Raw genomic sequence first — 6,000 nt, 5'->3', positions numbered from 1 at the left:
AACGAAGTCATCAGACTCCATGGAGGGGGTATCTCCCGAAATTGGGCTCAGATTGCCCAAAATCGACTCTTCAACCGGAGTTTCGCTTTCTCCGACAGGCTCAGCCTGATCCGGATCCGCGTCGTTTTCCGGTGCCTCTACCTGCTCAGGACCAGCACCGTCTTCTTGAGGGGCGGTGCCGGCGGTATGGGCCAAGAAGTGTATGAAGTGGCACCTCTGCTTTTCTAACACACAGGAGACCTGTGCGGATCTGCATTGGTCTTCCACCGTTGTTTCCTGCTCGTGGGCGGATTGGGTGGGCTTTGAAAATTCCAGATCCGAGGCGGAATCTTCCTTGGGAAGCTCCTGCATCTCGTATCGGATCTTCGCGACAGCGTCCAGCTCTGCGGCGGTCGCGTCTGCGTTACTTACCAGTGGGTTTCCGTCGGAATCGACGGTTTCCCCGATGAAGATGTGTATGCCGCCAACTGGGACGATGGAGAGCTTGACGGGGTTTGTCCTAGCCGGAATCCAACACTCATCCGGAGGGACGATCGGCAGATTTCCGGCGTAGAGGACGCGCCCCACAGCGATGGTGTCGTCGTAGCTTCCCATGGCGGAACCCTCCCGGTTCCGGCCTCCGCCCGCGCGAGCCCCACGGTGGCGCCAAGCGTCGTTGCCTAATCGACGGTACCTCGGAGGAGGGATCCTCACGAGGGGAGAAGAAGTAGGGGCCATAGGGCGGAGTGCTCTCGGGACGGTGGTACGCGATTTACCCAGCCTTCGGAACACCCGCACGATGACGGGGCCTACCGCTGCTTGTCCGGAATTATCGGGCGCTCTCGCGTTGTTACAATGAGTTGTGGTTGTGCCTCTAGGGCTCCCGGGATCCGGCTTATATAGGCGCACGGATCTAGGGTTTACATGGAGAGTCCTAGCCGGAATACAAGTTGCCTAACTACGGTTCAATGTCTTGCCGTGTACGTCAAGGATCCGCCTTCCTTCAAGTACCTGCTGGATCCGGATACTTTATGGGCCTCCACGGATCCGGCCTCCTTCGTAGGTCGGTTAGGATCCGGCTCCTCGTTCCTGGGCTGGACTTCATCCTTCATGATCTACAGCAACTGGGCCGCCCGATGGGCCACATGCCTCACCACCAACTATGGGCCACCCGGGCTTGCCGGATCTAGGCCATGCCGTTGATATACCCATAATGTATACCCACAACAGTCCTATTTTGCCACGAAGCTTCCAGAAGACCGAAGAGTCAACGAAGTGGGGCCACGAGGTGGCCAGGAGGGCAGGCGGCGCGGCCCCACCCTTGGCCGCGCCGACCTGTCTCCTGGGCCCCTCGCGACGCCCCCTGACCTACCCTTCCGCCTACAAATAGCCTTCGTTGCGAAACCCCCGATGCGAGAGCCACGATACGGAAAACCCTTCAGAGACGCCGCCGCCGCCAATCCCATCTCGGGGGATTCAGGAGATCGCCTCCGGCACCCTGCCGGAGAGGGGAATCATCTCCCGGAGGACTCTACGCCGCCATGGTCGCCTCCGGAGTGATGTGTGAGTAGTCTACCCCTGGACTATGGGTCCATAGCAGTAGCTAGATGGTTGTCTTCTCCTCATTGTGCTTAATTGTCGGATCTTGTGAGCTGCCGAACATGATCAAGATCATCTATCTGTAATTCTATATGTTGTGTTTGTTGGGATCCGATGAATAGAGAAAACCATGTTATGTTGATTATCAATTTATATCTATGTGTTGTTTATGATCTTGCATGCTCTCCGTTATTAGTAGATGCTCTGGCCAAGTTTTTGCTATTAACTCCAAGAGGGAGTATTTATGCTCGATAGTGGGTTCATGTCTCCGTGAATCTGGGGAAGTGACATAAATCTCTAAGATTATGGATGTGCTGTTGCCACTAGGGATAAAACATTGGTGCTATGTTCGAGGATGTAGTTACTGATTACATTACGCGCAATACTTAATGCAATTGTCTGTTGTTAGCAACTTAATACTGGAAGGGGTTCGGATGATAACCTGAAGGTGGACTTTTTAGGCATAGATGCATGCTGGATAGCGGTCTATGTACTTTGTCGTAATGCCCAATTAAATCTGACTATACTCATCATAATATGTATGTGCATGGTCATGCCCTCTTTATTTGTCAATTGCCCAACTGTAATTTGTTCACCCAACATGCTGTTTATCTTATGGGAGAGACACCTCTAGTGAACTGTGGACCCCGGTCCAATTCTCTATACTGAAATACAATCTACTGCAATACTCGTTCTACTGTTTTCTGCAAACAATCATCATCCACACTATACATCTAATCCTTTGTTACAGCAAGCCGGTGAGATTGACAACCTCGCTGTTTCGTTGGGGCAAAGTACTTGGTTTGTGTTGTGCAGGTTCCACGTTGGCGCCGGAATCCCTGGTGTTGCGCCGCACTACATCTCGCCGCCATCAACCTTCAACGTGCTTCTTGACTCCTACTGGTTCGATAAACCTTGGTTTCTACTGAGGGAAACTTGCCGCTGTGCGCATCACACCTTCCTCTTGGGGTTCCCAACGGACGCGTGTCGAACGGAAAGACAATACGTCAACCACGCGCATCAAGCAAAATTTCTGGCGCCGTTGCCGGGGAGATCAAGACACGCTGCAAGGGGAGTCTCTACATCCCAATCTCTTTACTTTGTTTTTGTCTTGCTTTATTTTATTTACTACTTTGTTTGCTGCACTAAATCAAAATACAAAAAAAATTAGTTGCTAGTTTTACTTTATTTACTATCTTGTTTGCTATATCAAAAACACAAAAAAATTAGTTACTTGCATTTACTTTATCTAGTTTGCTTTATTTACTATTGCTAAAATGGGTACTCCTGAAAATACTAAGTTGTGTGACTTCACAACCACAAATAATAATGATTTCTTATCCACACATATTGCTCCACCTGCTACTACAGCGGAATTCTTTGAAATTAAACCTGCTTTACTGAATCTTGTTATGCGAGAGCAATTTTCTGGTGTTAGTTCTGATGATGCTGCTGCCCATCTCAAAATTTTTGTTGAACTTTGTGAAATGCAAAAGTATAAAGATGTAGATGGTGACATTATAAAATTAAAATTGTTCCCTTTCTCATTGAGAGGAAGAGCTAAAGATTGGTTGCTATCTCTGCCTAAGAATAGTATTGATTCATGGACTAAATGCAAGGATGCTTTTATTGGTAGATATTATCCCCCTGCTAAAATTATATCTTTGAGGAGTAGCATAATGAATTTTAAACAATTGGATACTGAGCATGTTGCACAAGCATGGGAAAGAATGAAATCTCTGGTTAAAAATTGCCCAACCCATGGACTGACTACTTGGATGATCATCCAAACCTTTTATGCAGGACTGAATTTTTCTTCGCGGAACCTATTGGATTCAGCTGCTGGAGGTACCTTTATGTCCATTACTCTTGGTGAAGCAACAAAGCTTCTTGATAATATGATGATCAACTACTCTGAATGGCACACGGAAAGAGCTCCACAAGGTAAGAAGGTAAATTCTGTCGAAGAAACCTCTTCCTTGAGTGATAAGATTGATGCTATTATGTCTATGCTTGTGAATGATAGGAATAATGTTGATCCTAATAATGTTCCGTTAGCTTCATTGGTTGCTCAAGAAGAACATGTTGATGTAAACTTCATTAAAAATAATAATTTCAACAACAATGCTTATCGGAACAATTCTAGTAACAACTATAGGCCATATCCTTATAATAATGGCAACGGCTATGGTAATTCTTATGGGAATTCTTACAACAATAATAGGAACACACCCCCTGGACTTGAAGCCATGCTTAAAGAATTTATTAGTACACAAACTGCTTTTAACAAATCTGTTGAAGAAAAGCTTGGGAAAATTGATATACTTGCTTCTAAAGTCGATAGTTTTGCTGCTGATGTTGATCTTTTAAAATCGAAAGTTATGCCTAATGAAAATCATCATAATAAAATTACTACTACAGCAAATGCCATCCAAGTTAGAATTAATGAGAATATAAGATTGATGGCCGAATTGCGTGCTAGGTGGGAAAGAGAAGAAAATGAAAAAGAAGAAAATATAGCTAAAGTTTGGACTATTACCACCACTAGCAATGCTAATGCTACACAAGTTGCTGCACCTCCTACTATTACTAATAAAAGAATTGGCGTTAGTAATGTTTCCACTTCTAATGCAAAGCGCGAAAAACTGCCTGAAACTGCTAAAACTGCTGAAACTGTCTGTGATAAAACTGCTGAAATTTTTTCCAACATTGGGGATGATGATCCCATTGCTTTAGATTATAATGGTTTGAATTTTGATGATTGCCACATCTCTGAAGTTATAAAGTTCTTACAAAAACTTGCTAAAAGTCCTAATGCTAGTGCTATAAATTTGGCTTTCACGAAACATATTACAAATGCTCTCATAAAAGCTAGAGAAGAGAAACTAGAACGCGAAGCTTCTATTCCTAGGAAGCTAGAGGATGGTTGGGAGCCCATCATTAAGATGAAGGTCAATGACTTTGATTGTAATGCTTTATGTGATCTTGGTGCAAGTATTTCCGTTATGCCTAAGAAAATCTATAATATGCTTGACTTGCCACCGCTGAAAAATTGTTATTTGGATGTTAATCTTGCTGATCATTCTACAAAGAAACCTTTGGGGAAAGTTGATAATGTTCGCATTACCGTTAACAATAACCTTGTCCCCGTTGATTTTGTTGTCTTGGATATTGAATGCAATGCATTTTGTCCCATCATATTGGGAAGACCTTTTCTTCGAACTGTTGGTGCTATCATTGATATGAAGGAAGGTAATATTAAATATCAATTTCCTCTCAAGAAAGGTATGGAACACTTCCCTAGAAAGAGAATGAAGTTACCTTTTGATTCTATTATTAGAACAAATTATGATGTTGACACTTCGTCTCTTGATAATACTTGATACACACTTTCTGCGCCTAGCTGAAAGGCGTTAAAGAAAAGCGCTTATGGGAGACAACCCATGTTTTTACTACAGTATTTTTTTTTATATTTGTGTCTTCGAAGTTGTTTACTACTGTAGCAACCTCTCCTTATCTTAGTTTAGTGTTTTGTTGTGCCAAGTAAAGTCGTTGATAGTAAGGTTCATACTAGATTTGGATTACTGCGCAGAAACAGATTTCTTTGCTGTCACGAATCTGCGCAAAATTATCTGTAGGTAACTCAGAAAATTATGCCAATTTACGTGAGTAATCCTCAGATATGTACGCAACTTTCATTCAATTTGAGCATTTTCATTTGAGCAAGTCTGGTGCCTCAATAAAATTCGTCAATACGAACTGTTCTGTTTTTGACAGATTCTGCCTTTTATTTCGTATTGCCTGTTTTGTTATGTTCGATGGATATTTCGATTCCATTGACTTTCAGTAGCTTTGTGCAATGTCCAAAAGTGTTAAGAATGATTATGTCACCTCTGAACATGTATATTTTGATTGTGCACTAACCCTCTAATGAGTTGTTTTGAGTTTGGTGTGGAGGAAGTTTTCAAGGATCAAGAGAGGGAGATGATACAACATGATCAAGGAGAGTGAAAGCTCTAAGCTTGAGGATGCCCCGGTGGTTCACCCCTGCATATATCAAGAAGACTCAAGCGTCTAAGCTTGGGGATGCCTTGGGCATCCCCTTCTTCATCGACAACATTATCAGGTTCCTCCCCTGAAACTATATTTTTATTCCGTCACATCTTATGTGCTTTGCTTGGAGCGTCGGTTTGTTTTTGTTTTTGTTTTGTTTGAATAAAATGGATCCTAGCATTCTTTGTGTGGGAGAGAGACACGCTCCGCTGTTGCATATGGACAAATATGTCCTTAGGCTCTACTCATAATATTCATGGCGAAGTCTCTTCTTCGTTAAATTGTTATATGGTTGGAATTGAAAAATGCTACATGTAGTAATTGCTAAAATGTCTTGGATAATGTGATACTTGGCAATTGTTGTGCTCA

This window comes from Lolium perenne, chromosome 7 (genome assembly GCF_019359855.2).
Source record: "Lolium perenne isolate Kyuss_39 chromosome 7, Kyuss_2.0, whole genome shotgun sequence".
In the NCBI taxonomy this organism is placed as follows: domain Eukaryota; kingdom Viridiplantae; phylum Streptophyta; class Magnoliopsida; order Poales; family Poaceae; genus Lolium; species Lolium perenne.
Note: the sequence above shows the minus strand (reverse complement) of the source record.